The sequence below is a fragment of the Thermobia domestica genome, chromosome 2, assembly GCF_964235325.1.
Source record: "Thermobia domestica chromosome 2, izTheDome1.hap1.1, whole genome shotgun sequence".
In the NCBI taxonomy this organism is placed as follows: Eukaryota; Metazoa; Arthropoda; class Insecta; order Zygentoma; family Lepismatidae; genus Thermobia; species Thermobia domestica.
The window spans coordinates 231444335-231461603 of NC_137455.1; the positions used below are offsets into that span (position 1 = coordinate 231444335).

The 17269-nt window shown below is 38.0% G+C and overlaps 1 protein-coding gene across 12 annotated transcripts in view; it reads left to right on the plus strand.

Annotated features, from left to right (window-relative positions):
• LOC145678403 (methyltransferase-like protein 25B) overlaps window positions 1–17269 on the plus strand; it is an 881238-nt gene that overhangs the window by 532289 nt on the left and 331680 nt on the right. The window lies entirely within an intron of this gene.

Genomic DNA, 17269 nt, shown 5'->3' on the forward strand with positions numbered 1-17269 from the left:
CTGGCAAAAATATGTACGGTGTCTCTCCAGTTCCTAAAAAAAATACAATGGTCAAAGATAGTCAGGGGAAATGGCGTGACGTCATCCGCTACCTACCGTCCCCCCACCTTTTCAAATCCACTTTTACCCCTGCTCTCAACATTGAAAACATATTACATTACATTCAACACAATATTTCTATTACAATTTGTGAAAATTTTCCTTACATTATTTTCTACTAACGTTCTAAAAATGCGCATCCTGTCAGTGGCGTATTTACGATTTTGTTTCGTGGAGGTAATTTTTGCTAACTTTATTCCTGGACATGTGAAAATTGTGCAGGATATTTTATTTACTTTAATATAGTAAAACAAATTTTGGTGGGACTTAAGCCCGGAAAGCTTATTTAACGCCACTGCTTCCTGTACTTCATTAAATGTTCTCCAAACACATTTTAAAAAATATTTCCGGCAAATATTTGGGATACTTCTCAGATCTAACAAGGAATATGTTTTCTCTAATAACGGAAGAGTATATTCTGAAAACAATGTAAAAATGTTTCTATAATAGACCTATATCAGAAAATGTTGTTCACTAAAGACACAAAATATTTTCCAAAACAGAATGGAAAACATTTTTCTATTCATTTTTAATGTTTTCTTTTATCTGCTTTAAAGTTTTATATTCAAAATTTGATAAAATATTCTGGAAATAATACTAAAATATCATACGAAAATATTTAATTTAAGTTATAGAAGAAGACTACCAAAATACTTTTGTAAAAATTAAGTAAACCTTTTAAAATCATTTCTGAAAAATATTTCTTATATTACGAAATATTTTTTTGAATATTCTAAATGTTTTTATAATATATATTTAATACGTTTTCTCGTAAAAATAGAAAATATTGCAAATAACGTATTAGAAAACATTTTTTAAATATGTGGAGTATATTTCGTTTCATTGTTTTCCGTATGACATTTTTAGTATCATTTCAAAAATATTTCCCTTCTCAACAGTGAAAATATATTAAATTAGATCCAAAACAATATTTCTAATATATTTTGTGAATATTTTCCTGGATTTACTTTCCGGCAAGCATTCTCAAAATGTACTCCAGGTAATTTCTGAAATGTTTTACAAACATTTTTGGGAAAATATTTTCGGGAAATATTTGGAATACATTGGGGAAACCAGTATGGAAATGTACAGAGAAGGAAAATCTTTTGGAAACCAAGGAAAATATTTTCTTTTGATTGAGGAAATATTCCTTGCTGTGTGGGTATGTTGTTTATAAATAATAGCACGTGTTGAGTTGACACGTGCGTCTGTTGTGATGTGGGGATCCTTGCAATATAGTATATTACGTCAGTCTTACTACTTGCTACTACTTGCATTTTGGTCAATTTATTTACCTTTGAATTTATAGTAAATATGGTGCTTTTTTACTTTTGGCGCACCAAATTTTGAAAGATTTGCAGGTAAAATTCCGTACTTCGCATGAAAAGACATAAAGTACAATTTTCTGCAAGCGATAGAGTTAAATACAAAGTAATACACCTGTATTTTATGTTTACAAGTGTAGGTTACTATAGTTCGCGTCCCTCGAAATGGCGTGTGGCATCAGCCAAGAAGATCACAGTGCCTTGTTACTATACCTTCAGGAAGAAACCTAATCATTCATAATTGTCCACAAATACGAACAAAATTAATTATGAATGATTTGATTCCTCCCTGAAGGTTTAGTAACAGGGCACTGTGAGTTTATTGGTTGATGCCACACGCCAATTCGGGTGACGCGGAGTATAGTGTAAAATCCTTACGAGTACTTTACTGCGGATAAAATAAGTGAGTGCATGTAAATGATGGTTGTATCAGAAACTATTTTCCACCGGTGCTGTATTTGTGCACAGTGTAGAGAAGTATTTTATGTTTACAAGTGGAACGCTACAAGTATGAAACCATGACAAGTATTATTGAAATCATATCATTACCAAATCCACTCATTTCACTATCCTTATTTTTGCATATACCAACCTTCGCTGACGCACCTGCTCCCTTCGGACGCACCTCCTCTCTAGAGTCATGCCCTTTAGTTTTGCCCTGCGATGACTCGGTTAGATAGCATTCGTGCTTTTTAGTGGCCTACTGGCACAGGTTGTTTCTTGTTTTTTGCATTGCAGTTTTTATGCATACATCCGGACGCTGTATTTACACGCAAATCCTATAAGAATTTTAAAATTTCAACAATTGATTATGATGATCCCCTTGAAATTTAACTATTCAATTTGACATGTTTCCATCTCGGACAGCGCTAATCATTTAGTAAACAATAGGAAGGAATTTGTGAAAGAATTGTAATTTTTGAACAATTATTTCGAGTTGTGCTGCTAAAGTAAAGCTGCACGAGAAAAAAATCCTAAAAATGTACTTAAAACATTATGTCGAGCTTCACATGAAAGACAGTAGCCCATTTCAAACTTATTCGATGATTTGTAACTATACATTCAATAAATGAGCTGACAAACACAAAAGATAACGTGCAGTTTTACAAGTTGGCGGCAAAGTTAAAATTTAAAAAATACACGAATTTTATGGTACATATAATTAAATATTTCCAGAAAAACTGCCTATTTCATTGGTGCATATAGGCTACAACTCATACAGCTAACCTTTGTAGAGATTTATAATATGATAGCAAAATAATAATAAATAAAAAAAAATACTCAGTTAGGACCATTGACTTTAAATTTTTAAGTTCCTAAGTGAGAGTTCATCTGTACAAAGTATACCACAAACAAATTTGTTTCGTGACCTGATGGGTAATGCCAGAGACTGGGGGAACTATTCCGATTTGGATTGCGTCAACGCAAAGCAATATTTAACATTTTGTTAGTGATCATCGGCATGGCAGTTATAATGACTTCTTGCATTTCTTGTATGATCAATTTCTTGAACATTGCTTCCGAATGATCCCCTTAGACGTGCAAACGAAGAAAGTGAGTAGTTGTCGTGAGTTGTCTTGATTACACCACTTGGCTACACTCACCAGCTACAATACAGCCATACAAATTGTGCTTGCAAATCATCCTTTTCGTTGCTTTAATTGGAACAAACTGTTACTTATTTCATTCATTTGTGTTTGAAAAATAAATAGTAAGAAGTCGGTAATATTTACAGATAATATTGAATTTTTTTTCGATATTACTCCCCTAAAGTTGAACGAGAATAAGTAGCCTATATTCACCGCACAAAATAGCTATTAGGTAACTCTCGTAAACGTATTTCTACTATCTTGTTGAAATGTGAATTTGTATTACTAACTCAAGGACAATTTATATCCACATTACGTTTAATCAGTCCCTTCAAGAACTCAAATGGGTTTCATTTCATTGAATGTCCATTGATTAATGTTTCATTTCGTTTTAATAATTTCTTCACGATTTCTCCAACGCTGAGGGAAAAAAAAGGGAATTTTGAAACAGCGTTACCATCTTGCACAGCACAAAATTCTCAGCTTTTACAGAGTACCGAATATCTTGGTAAGTACTTGACTTATCGATCTCAAATAAACGTTACAATGCTAATCATGGCATACTGATTTGCTCTATAAATTTTAAACCATACTGTACTAGGGACCTTTTCCAAGTTACTACACTATTTCCAAACTCAATTTTTCTCTCTTCTGCTGTGGGAACACTGTTTAACTGGTCCTTCTAAGCTTGAAGTCATTTTAAAGAGTTGTTCCCAGTATTTCATTTAATGTGCACAAATAGTTACTACTTCATTCCTTGTGTGTGTTAAAGGCGTTTAAATTTGACACATGTTTTACAATATTTCTCAAAAAGTATGCAACACTGATCTGCGAGTGTCATCTCTCTCGTCTTTGTTTTCATTGCTGATTCGAATTATGAAATTAAATTTAGGTCATTCCATTTAAAAAATCCTAACTTTATATTGGGTTGGCAACACTCTTCACCTGGTGATGTTACCCAATACATGGATAGATGTCCCCCTTCCTGTAGTTGCTTTGTGCAAAGTTTCGCTTCTCTCACTCTCTTAGTTCCTCTGTTATAAAGGTGGAACATTATAAATGGTGCACCCGGTATATGGCCTTTCTGTATTCAGCATTTCAACAAGTTCTAATTCTGCAATTATTTCCTTGTAGATCTCTTCAGCATTACATTACATACACAATTTCTATAATTAATATATAGTAACGTATTACATAAATTATAAATACTAAAGTCAGCGTGCATTCCATTGTTTAAAACCGTACAAATGGTAAGAAAGCTCATACCTACAAATAATGCGGTACAAATTTTAATTTTAAAAAATATAATAATCTTTGCAATAAAGAAGTATCGTACATGCACAGTTATGAAAAATATATCATAGCAAAACGTACAAACCCTACCTGTAGGTTTTAGTTCTTTGTTATCACCCCTAACTTCAATAAAAACACAATAACTAATTTCACACCCGTTAGATCATACATTAAAATATCATACAAAGTAGTAAACAGTTTATCCTATTCTGTAATATAGTTATAACACATTCGCATATCCAATAGCATTTACATGTATACAATATTATTTAAAAAATAGTAAAGGCTGCAAACTTTCCTTTATCTTAACCAGTACAAATAGTGTGAAAGATCATGTCTGAAAATAATGTAACACAATTTTAATTCAGTAAAATGGGTCGAAATTTGTAATAAACAAGTATACTACATGCACAATTATGAAAAATATAACCTTATAACAGGAGCAAATCCTCCCTGTAAGATTTTAGCTCTATATTGTCACCCTAACTTCAATAAAAACACTGCAACTAATTCCACTCCTGTTAAATGTACGTATCGTTCAAAGTAGTAAGCACTTCATCCTAGTCTGTCTTATAATTACAACACATTGTTTGTTTCGCTTGTAGGATATATCTGAAAGCATCTTCTTGTATAAAATATTATTCCAAAAATAGTAAATGCCACATACTTACCGTTACCTTAACCAGTACAATGGTGGGAAATCTTATACTTGTCAATATTACGGTACAATTTTAATTCAGGAAGATGTGTCAAACTTTGTAATAAAGAGCAATGTTAGCTGAACAGTTATGAAAATACATCCTAATAAGACGCACAAACCCTACGTGTAAGATTTTAGCTCTATATTATCACCGCTAACTTTGTTATAACGCACTGCAACTAATTCCACACCCGTTAAATGCACATATCATACAAAGTAGTAAGCAGTTCATCCTATTCTGTCATATAATTACAACACATTGCTTGTTTCCCTTGTAGGATATATCCAATAGCATGTTCATGTATAAAATATTATTGCAGAAATAGTAAAGGCTACATTCTTTCCGTTATCTTAACCAGTACAAATGGTGAGAAAGCTCATACCAGCGAATAATGCGGCACAATTAAAATCAATAACATGTATCAAACTTTGCAATAAACAGCAATGCTAGTTGAACAGTTATGAAAATATATCCTAATAACACAAACAAATCCTGCCTGTAAGATTTTACTTCTATATTATCACCCTAACTTCAATAAAAGCACTGCTACTAATTCTCCACCCGTTAAATCCACATATAACACAAAATGAAATGAAATGAAATGAAATCTTTGAGTTTTACGTCCCACGCTTATGCCGGTTAGGCTAAAAAAGACGGTGATGATGAGCGATGAATGAAATTGTGGAATGAACGTGGGAGGAAACGGGAGAACCCCGAAAAAACCCACGCACAGGGTTTTTGTCCACCACAAAGTTCACTTGGCGGGGGCTGGGATCGAAGCTGGGACCCCAAGCACCAGAGGTGAACGCTCTACCACTGAGCCACCGCGGCCCTCATCATACAAAATAATTAAGTAATTGTTCTTATTCCTAAATATAGTTACAACCCATTGCTTGTTTCCTTTGTGGTATATATATGAAAACATCCTCTTGTATACAATATTATTTCCTAAATAGTAAACTTTATCAAATATTCCTCGTTGTGTTTGCGTATGTAACATGAAAGACCTATTCCGTAACGGTTTTGCGTGATCGCTGATTCTTTCTGAAAATCTAAGGTCTGTGTTAAGACGCTATACATTCGTATATATAGATTTTTACTTACATAAAAGCGCTCTGTACACATTTAAATTGTTCTAAATACTCAAATATCTGGCAATTTATTTTATGTTGTTTCAAAGTTAAACCAATTCCTGCCGCAAAATCAGTCGTCGTATAACGCTTCCCAGCTCTTATCAAATATTGTAAGTTGTATATTGTTATAATTCAGCACACGGTAAATGGAAGTTAATATATTTATCTCTGGTACTTGTTAATTTCATAGTAGCAATTACATATATAATTTCCGCTTCCCAACCATAGCAAATACAATATACTTTAATATTATGCTTCATATCGTAAACCAATTTAAATATTATCAATCTAGTCTTTATCTAATTCTTTCAAAAGGAATTCGTGGCGCCAAACTTCTATTGCCAATTAGCATAGGAACAAGTTTCAACATGTTCCGATTCTGTACCGTATATGTATTCCTCAACACAAACCCATACTAACAATTCCCAAGCAACGTACAAAGTTATAATACCCGCCCCCTCCAAATCCATCATATACTACTCCGCACATTCAAATACGTTAACGCCAACCAATAATAAACAGTACGCTTGTATAAACTTAGGTACATCTATACAAATAAAATACGAGTTTGTTCTATTGTATATCGGTTCAATATACTTCTAAACATCATTATTAAATAAAAGTCCTAAATAAATAATAAAATACGCTATAAAATGTACACATAGACAGTTAAACCTAATTTAATAACCCCATTGTGGACCTATATTATGCCCAAATTTCGCTCCAATTCAATAAGCAATAATAGTTTTTCTTTATTTATTTCATTCTCTTCTTTTCCCTGTACATCTAAAACTCAAATGTGATTCACCTTAAGTCTCCCTTTCATTCTATATCTATCTCCCATATAATGTACCCGTTAAATGATGTTGCGGTTACCGCGAATAGATGGCAGAACAGTTGTATATACCGTAGTACTATTACCTAGTTGTATATACCGTGGCTCGCTTTCTTGATCAAAAGTGCATCATTATATATTATTATTATTTTAAATTTTATAATAATTAAACAGGGATCAATACAAAATTGAATATAAACTAACATATAGTGCAATAATGTATTAAACTATAGAGCTTCACCCCAAAATTTCACAAGTTTAATTAGCATCAATCTATACCGAAATACGGAGATAGTTATTCTACCAACAAAGTGTCGTAGTAAAGTTAGGCGTAATCCAAATTTGTTGCAGATACGAGTAGGCGATCTCCTTCTTCACCCCTCTAAAACTGTTATATACTTAGGTATCATCTTCGATGATAAGTTGCGATGGACAGATCAGTTACAAAAAATTGTTACGAAAGCTAAAAACAGATTACAGCTTCTTCGTCGCCTTGTTGGTCAGAACTGGGGACTGAACCCTAAATTACTACTTAACACCTACAAAGCATTCATGAGGAGTATCCTTACTTTTGGTCACGTAGCTTGGTGTTCAGCCCCCCCAAAATTCTACAACAGACTTGAGATTCTAGAGCGACACGCCATTCGTTTAGCGTATCGGATCAAACTTCCTTATCACAATACTGACCTATATGATAAAATTGACTTTCCTCCGCTCGTTCACCATATTGCCGACTTGCGTGAGAAATTTATAGCCAAGAATCTCCAGAATCGTATGGATATATTTCTTGATACAATATTTACAGACTTACAGCAAGAATCCGCATATAAATACTGTTATACACCACTCAGCGTCCTGGTTACAATATATCTCAGCAATATTCCAGCAGATCATCATCACACAGCATTCTTTCGTCACCAACTTATCCATCAACATATTCCTCATCTTTTCCCATCATAGCACTGTTTCTCACACCACTAATAAGGGATATCCATATGTCTTTCATCAGTCCTGAGCCGCCCCAGGACAGGAGATTAATATGCATTTGTCTAACATCCATCTACTGTGTTGTGACGCACAGAGCACCTCACTCATCACTATTCACTTGTCATAAAGGTGTACTATAATTTCTTTCAACAGTACCTTGTATACATATCACAAAATTTTATTTGCTCTACTTCTATTATCACTTTTTGCACATATGTTATTTTTCTGGGCTCGCATCGCATCGCAAATACGGAAATTACAGTAACTAACTAACAGGCAAAAAAAAAAAAAAAAAAACGAACATCAGAGAGAAAGCGCAAAATCGTTTAAATCTTCTGAAGCGGCTCGTCGGTACTACCTGGGGTTTGCATACCGATACTGTTCTAAACAAGAACGAGGCATTTCTTCGCCCATGTCTCACTCACGGTCTCACTGCCTGGGTTAGTGCGAGTGATGACTTTTACGACCGTCTACGTATTATAGAACACCATGCTTTGCGTCTCGCATTTCGAATCAGATTACCTAGCCCGACGTCTCTTATACGAACGACTAACATTCCCGCACATCACTCGACATCTGGAAGACCTTCGCTCTCGCTACATAGACAAGAAATGGAGAACACAGCACCATACACTTATGGACACCATACACATTGATTGTCGCCTTTTCGCCTCACCTACTTATTACTGTCTTCCACTGCGACATCTCCTCTCCATCTATAGCCGGACGCATCCAGAGCACCCTGACCATCATTTCTTCGCTACTTATCATCCATCAGAATTCAATCCGCACATCTACCCATCGTCTGCACAGTGACTACACCTAACAAGGGCTTCCCCTGTGTCTATCATCAGTGTTGAGTAGCCCCAACACAGAAGATAAGCTCATTTTTGAATACTAACTCTTCCCTGTGTACTGTGGCGTCCAAGCACTTCATCTCATCATTCGGTCCGCTCATTAAATAAACATCTCTTTCTAAAATTCACAATCCTTACATCTGATCACTGTTATCTGCTATCTGTCTGTCCTCAATACTACATGTTACTATTCCACATTCATATCTGTGTTTCTAGTTTGTACCATCTATGTTTTACTACAACAATAATAATTCACCTGTGTATGAATAAAGTGGCTTCCTTTATTATTGTTGTTAAACCTCATAGCCCATATATGTGATAAATCATAACCAATGTCTATCTGAATCACTCCCGAAGAAACGACGTTATCGTCTGCGGTAAAACATACTTAAAAGAAAATACGGAACGATCATACTTTCCCAGAGCTTGCTCTGAAGTGTTACCTTGTATATGGTGACGATTTTTTAATTTTCCTTCTTTTTTCACATCGTAAGCCTCTTTCTCTGTGTCTTTCTAGAGATCCCTCCGTCAGACTTATCAAGCCAAGGGCGTCCGGATCTACGGATCGAGCCAGAGGAGTCGCTCCTCCTGGACAACTATCCGAACGGGTTGTCCTACCTTAATCATATTCATCACACATCAACACCTCATTTTACAATCTCACGGCTCTCGAGCATACTACCGGTCTCTGCTATGGTAGATCAAGCTGCTTCTGGACCTAAGGTGGATCTTCCTCCGGTCTTTGTCACTCCGTCTGCTTCCAGCACGAAAGTGGTCCAGCGAAAGGATACTGGCAACCGGCAGCGAACCATATCCGGCAGTTCTAACGCTTAAACAGCTTCAAATGTCTCCACCCGGTCTAGGTCTCCACGAAACACACAACTGTATGCTGATAGTATTAAGCAGCCTCGACATCAGTCGAAGAAACAACACAGAGACAATATTTCAGAAAATTCTTATATGGATGCAGCCGATGACAATAGCAATACAACCATTCTACATTCTCAGTCATCTCTCACCAATAATCAGTCTCCTCATCGCCCGATTTTACATTCATTCCTTCTTCAAAATTATGATACGAAATACAGCAATGAAAAGTTCATCATATTACAACTTAGGAAATATCTTCCAAGCATTCCACTAGCAGAAATAATTAAGACACGTAACGGTTACATCTTAAAGTCCAGAGATCCGCAGTTCGCTATCACCATCAGAAACAACGCATCGTTTGAGACCTTCGGGAAGAATGCTACTCTTACATCTCTCTCCTCTACACGTCAGAAACAAGCACCGCCGCCAAAACGTCCACCATATCTATCAGTTGTCATCCGGGGGGTTGACCCAACATATTCCGACGCCGAAATTCATGAAGAGCTTCAACATGAGGGACATAACATTCATAAGGTCATCGGCATACGGAACAATCACGGTGCAAACTTTATGGAACGCATTCTCACCTCTTCACAAGATACAATAGATGCTTTACTCACTACTGGTGCGTACATCTATAAACGTCGTCACAGGGTTGAACCTTCACGCCCTCCAGCTCCTCTTTTTGTGAGATGCGAAAACTCAAATTTACAATGATCACAATACTGTAAATTGCAAAAATCAGCCAGTCTGTGGACATTGCACAGGACCACATTCTACGCGCCTCTGCACCAACCTTCAACAGCCACCTGAATGCCCCACACGCCACGAACAACATCCGGCCTATAGTTATAAGTGCAAGAATAAACCTCATTCTAATCAACAACATCCTGATTTAGTCGTACCGCTCCGGATACCAGACTCTCCACCTAAAACCGATCTCCAAACCACTGATCCAGTTACCATCCAGCGGCTTCAATTTCTCACGCTCACCCTGCAAAACATTCATCCTTTTCAACGCAATCATATTCTACAACAACTTACCAAAGCTGCTAAATCAGTCTTCAATGTCAATTTCTACGCCACCTATACCAACAATTACGTTTATTTTCATACATCACGTCAAGAAACAACTGTTTAACCTACCCGTCATAATGGATTTAGTCTTTCTTTTCATGAATATTCGCTCCTTGCCTACCAATAAAACCCTTTTCGAAGCACTGTTACTCGAAGGACACGTATCTGTATTTTTGCTGAATGAGACCTTTCTCACCAAGTCTTCCATATGTAATATTCCTCGCTACACACTCACTCGTCATGACAATACAGCTTCTGCATTACGGGCCAATGGGTGAGTAGCAATTGGCTTTCGCAATTACATACCATCTCGCCATCACATTTGTCCTGTTCCACACCTCCCTGAGCATATCATCACTACATTGTACTTCAAGTCAATCATCATCACTTTTGCTACTATCTATGTTGGACTCGGTCACCCCATCCCACTTGAATTTTTGTCATATATCTAATACCTATAAACATTTAATCATTCTCGCCGATATAAACTTTCATAGTCGCACTCCGAATGAACGCACAGGCTTTACAGACCATATCACCACTCACACTACCGGCATAATACATACTCTGTCATCTGCTACTAGACCTGTGTCCAATACCCGACATCGCCATCACCTCAAATACACTCGCTGCTAACAGTACATTCACAGTCCTTGATCTTCTTGGTAGTGACCACGCCCCGGTCAAACTTTCGTATCATTTTGGCACCACTCGTTCATATACTGCACTTCCACCACTTCGAACGCCTCGCTTTGATAAAGCCAACTGGAATCAATATCGCACATATCTTACCCATGCTGTCGCAGATCTCCACCCTCCTACATCATCTGACGAGCTATATGCCCACGTTTCTACTATCACCTTTGAGATCACCCGTTCATCTGAATTGTTCATCCCAACTTCTAGTTCCACTCCATACCAACCTAAATTACCTCCGCACTACCTAGCTCAGATCAAACGCTCTCGTCAAGCATATCGTGACTACGTCCGGACACGAAATCCCGAAGCACTACGTCTTCACAATCAGCTCCAACGTTCCGTAAAAAACTATCTTGAAGCGTACAAAAAGCGCCAATGAATTAAAACTTGTAACACTCTTCCAGACAGCACATCCATCACGTTACTGGAAACGTTTCAATGCGCTTTGTGGTAAATTCAGAAAAACCTCTTGCCCACTCATCATCAAAAACAATCAAGCTGCTTCTGATCAGGACAAGGCGAATGCGTTTGCCGACTACCTCCAAGACATCTTCACCCCTCAACCCTCCCATCATATTTTTTCTCATCCAGTCGATAAAGTCAACACAGCGAGTCATCTCTTCCAACCTAGTGTCAGTCATAATTACCACCCAATGAAATCACTTCTCCCATTACTGTTGCCGATATCACTTCCGTTGTCCGGACTAAACGAAACTCTGCTCCAGGTTTAGATTCAATTACATATCGCCACATCAAGGAAAGTCAGCCGTCATACTCCTTTTATTAGCCTCTAGCTTCACTTTCATCCTTCGAACAGGATCTTTTCCTGCCGAATGGAAGATGTATAAGATGCTCATATTCCTAAAGGCGAATAAAACCACCCAGTGCTGTATCTTCCTATCGCCCTATACAACTCACTTCAACCTTTAGCAAAGTCCTTGAACGCATTCTAGTCAATGGGCTCCATCCTTATCTCCGTGCACGCAGTCTCATTCCATCTTTCCAAGCCGGTTTCCGCCCGTCATACTCCATCAATGATCAGCTCCAACGCTTAAGCACACTTATCACAAATCGTTATAATTCTGTACGCCCATCTTGTCTTGTGCTTTTTGACCTAGAAAAAGCATTTGACAAAGTCTGGCATCTCGCCCTCATCTTCAAACTCATCAAACTACCAACATCATACATCCGGTTCGTCTATCACTTTTTGGTTTGCCGCATTACATATGTTCATATTAACAATCATTTATCTCATCCAATCTTTCTACACTCTGGTGTCCCTCAAGGATCAACTTTGTCCCTCTTACTCTACTTACTATTCGTTTCCGACTTCCCAAATCTTCCCGCAGACGTGCATATCTTTCAATATGCCGATGATACCGCCTTTCTTGCACTCAGCCGTAGTATTAGACACATCAACCTAATATTACAGGAATCAAATGATTGTTTCTCTCAGTGGTGTCGAAATTGGAAGCTCAGTATAAATGCTTCAAAAACACAGGCCATAGTATTTCTTCCACCACGCACACGCTCCAGAATTTACAGAAATCCATCACTTCTCTCTCTCTCCATACAGCATTCGCCAATTCGTCTCAGCAGAACAGTAAATTATCTCGGCATTATATTTAGATCAATATCTTACTTGGACTCCTCATCTGAACTACGTTAAAACTAAAATCTATAACCACCTCAATCTCCTAAAACGTCTGACTGGCACGACATGGGGATTTACATCGCACCTCGTTTTAAATACGTATAAAGTTTTTACGCACGTATGGGATCACTGCCTGGATATCAGCTCCACCTTCGTTCTACTACAAACTGGCAACCTTCGAGCGCCATGCCTTTCGTATCGCTCACCGTATTTCTCTTCCTAGTCCGACTCGCTACTTGTACTCTCTCATAACCTTTCCTACATTGCTTTATCACATTGAATCTCTCCGCCGAAACTTCATCACCATTCGCTACCAGTAAGAACAACCACTGCTTTCCAAAACTATGCATTACCTCGCCCTCTCATCTGTTCGCCCACGATACTACCATCTCCCACTCAATTTACTCTTTACACTCTATTGCTGTACTCTACCGCCTAATCGTCCAGACTTAGCACTTGTGCACGATCACCGCCTTCATGTCCGTCTTCCGCATCTCTACCCGTCATATCAAGCACAGTAACCCCTCTCTCATCTAACAGGGCCTCCTCTGTCTACATTGGCCTAGCGTCGCCCCTAGGCAGAAGATAACCCGCATTTGTCTTTATTACCAGTACCTATGTGTTGTGGCGTGCATCGCACCTCATTTCATATATCATACTCATTTATATAGACTTCAATTCCTTCCTAAATATTGTTTTGTATCATATAGTTTTTGTAACTGTAATTATTCTTTTTGTAACTATGTATGTTTGTTTCTTACCTCACCTATAAAGCGATTATAGTCGAAAAGACTATAATGACCTAGAATATAAAATGATAAATAAAGGAAGAACTCTTAGCCCAACACCTATCACCTTAATTACCTTCATTTCCTTTACCACCCTTTCCTAAAAGAGGGTGGAGCCCTCTACAGGGTAGCTAGCCCAAGGGCTAGCATTAAAAAAAATACGGAAGATCTTTCCTCGAACCTAACTCCTCTTGTAGCAGTTACTGTACTATGCTGTGATCAAGTATAGCAAACGTACTTGTGAGACCGGTACAGATGCCCTACTTAGGAGTCTGACAGAAGGTTTTCATCTTCTGGAGGGTATTAAGTAACGATTTTGAAGGTCATTGTTTTCATATTCTGACCAACTCTTAGTCGCTTTGCGACACAGGTTGCTCTTTTGGATTTCGAACTTAGCATACAAATTAGGCCATGTATAACGGACTTCCTAGCACAGTTTCACAACGTCCATCTAGTTCTGCTAAATCTTCAAAAAATATCTCTTCACCTCCATCTCGTTCTCGCTCACCAAAATGATCTCGAACATCTAGTACCATAGAGACAGCTACTTCTAAACCTGCACGTTCTCGCTTACGCTCGCCAGTACGCATTCCATCTGAAACTAATCTTCACGATACATCTATGGATTACACTTCAACAGAGACTTCTGCTATTCCGCCTGCATTTGTCAATCCTCAACAGCCAACCCTTTACAACTTTCTACTGACCAATTTCGACACTAAATTCAAGACTCTTAAACACATCTTTCAGCAACTTATAAAATATGTTCCGCGTGTGGAAATCAGTGAAATTATCTTCAGAAATAATGGAGTTATTTTGAAATCCTTTAACCCGGATTTCCATCGCCATGTGCGGAACAAGGGAACTTTTGAGATTTTTGGCGAAAACGCCAATACAACAGAACTCCAACCAAGACAAAACAAACAACCTTCGCCTCCTCGAAAGCCACCTATGTTATCTATAGTCATCAAGGGCGTTGACCCTGAATATACAGACACTGAAATCGAGGAAGAGCTGAAAGCGGAACAAGTTCAAGTACATAAGTGCATTCGAATCCGGAATGACCGTGGACCCACCTATCTAGTACGTGTATTAACTCCTGAACAATCTGTAGTTGATCACCTACTTCTTACAGGAGCATACATTTACAGACGGAGACACAAGGTTGAACCTCCAGCACCGCAGCCTATACGCTGTGAACGGTGCCAAGCATATAATCAACATGTGACCAAAGATTGTAAAAATTATTTGATTTGTGGTTACTGTACCCAACCTCATGCTACTCGAAATTGTCCTAATGGAAATACAAATCCTGAACACATGCTCTGATCAGCATCCAACTTACAGTTCTAAATGTAAGGCCAAACCATCAGTTGATCCTACTCAACCACAGCTTACTGTTCCAATCAGAACGTCTGACCGTTCAACGCCACCAAATAATTCGTTAACTCATCCTGTTACAATTGAAGACATGATTCGTTTCTTTACAGTTACTACCCAAAACATTCATCCATTTCTGCGTACTCGTATTCTTAATCAAGTCATGTTTACAGTTAAGGAACTATTTAACATTTAACTTTATGCTACATATTCTGGTCAACACGTTCACTTTCAGCTTCATCCTGTTTCAACACCTGTCTAATATTATACGTATAATTATGGATTTATCATTTCTGTTTTTAAACATCCGCTCCTTCAACACTCGAAAGGTACTACTCCATACTTTACTACTGGAAGAAAATATTCACGCCTTTGCGTTGAACGAAACATATCTTTTGCCACACCAACATGTGCATTATCAGCCATATACTATTTCTCGTTGCGATGGTCCACCTGGAGATCGAGCAAATGGCGGAACCCTTATAGGAGTACGAAGCAGACTACCTCAACGCATAATCACGCATCACTTTCAGGCCCCTCTCCCGGAGCACAACATCATCCTGATCTATTTTCCTTCACGTACTATTGCTTTTGCTACTATGTATGTTAGACCTAATGTTCAAATTCCCTTGACATTCTTCCAGTACATGGACACCACATTCCCTCATTATATTATTATGACTGATCTCAATTTATGCAGTCGCACTCTTACGCAACAACGGAACTATTACCAAGACATACCCGACCTTCCTCAAATACAACTGACGCAGTCATTGTCTCATCTACATTACAACCATTTATAAACTGTCATGTTCTATCTTCCATCGGCAGTGACCACGACCCAGTTAAAGTGACTTTACATTTTCTAAACTACCGTCAAACTTCTGAGACACAACCACGTAGCGTTCTCTCTTCTGACAGTGCTAACTGGGAAAAATATCGAGATCACTCTGACTTACATACCACGCTCGATACGCTCACTACTGCTATACAACATAGTAGCCATCAGCATATACCCACGATTAGATCTAATTATGCTCGACCCACCCATCATTATCGCACACTAGTTGCTCTTGTACGGCAGGCATACCATGAATATCTTCGCACACGTGACCCTGGGCTTTTACAACTATAGCGCCAATATTTACGCCAAGTTCACCATTATATCATAGCCTATAAAAGACGTAAGTTGATCCAAACAGTTAACCATCTTGATCAGGAACATAATCCTACCAAATTCTAGAATGCCTTTCACAGACTTTGTGGGACACGCTCGTCTCTCTCTTACCCGCTCATCGTCAATCAGACTTCGCTACAAACTGACACAGAGAAGGCTAATGTATTTGCTCAATCGCTTCAAAGCTTTTTTACGCCACCAGTCATTTGCTATACCCCTGAACGTTTACACACTAGAATAAGCAACGTAACAGATCCACATCAAACACATTTTCGTATTAGTGCTAGTCATGACTTGGATTCGGATCATCCTCTTACTCATCCGATTACACCTTTGGAGATCACCACAGTCTTAGCTAATAAGAAGAATACAGCTCCTGCTTTTGATGGTATAACTTACCGACATATTAAAGAGGCTCCACTGGCGGTTCTGCTCCTACTTTCTGCTATATATAATCTTAAACTTCGAACTGGTGATTATCCGGCTTCTTGGAAAACCTCAAAGGATAACACAAAGGCAGAGTCTTACCGCCCAATACAACTAACGTCTACACTGGGAAAGATACTTGAACGCATATTAGTTCGTCGCCTACATACTCACTTCTTCCACAATCACATTCCTCTACACCAAACTGGTTTTCGCCCGAACTACAGTCTCAATGATAATCTACTGAAGCTTACCACTATTCTTACCAACCACTTCAATAGCATCCAACATTCCTGTTTATTGTTATTTGATTTGGAAAAGGCTTTCGATTCCGTTTGGCACGATGGATTAATTTACAAACTTCATCTTCTACGACTAC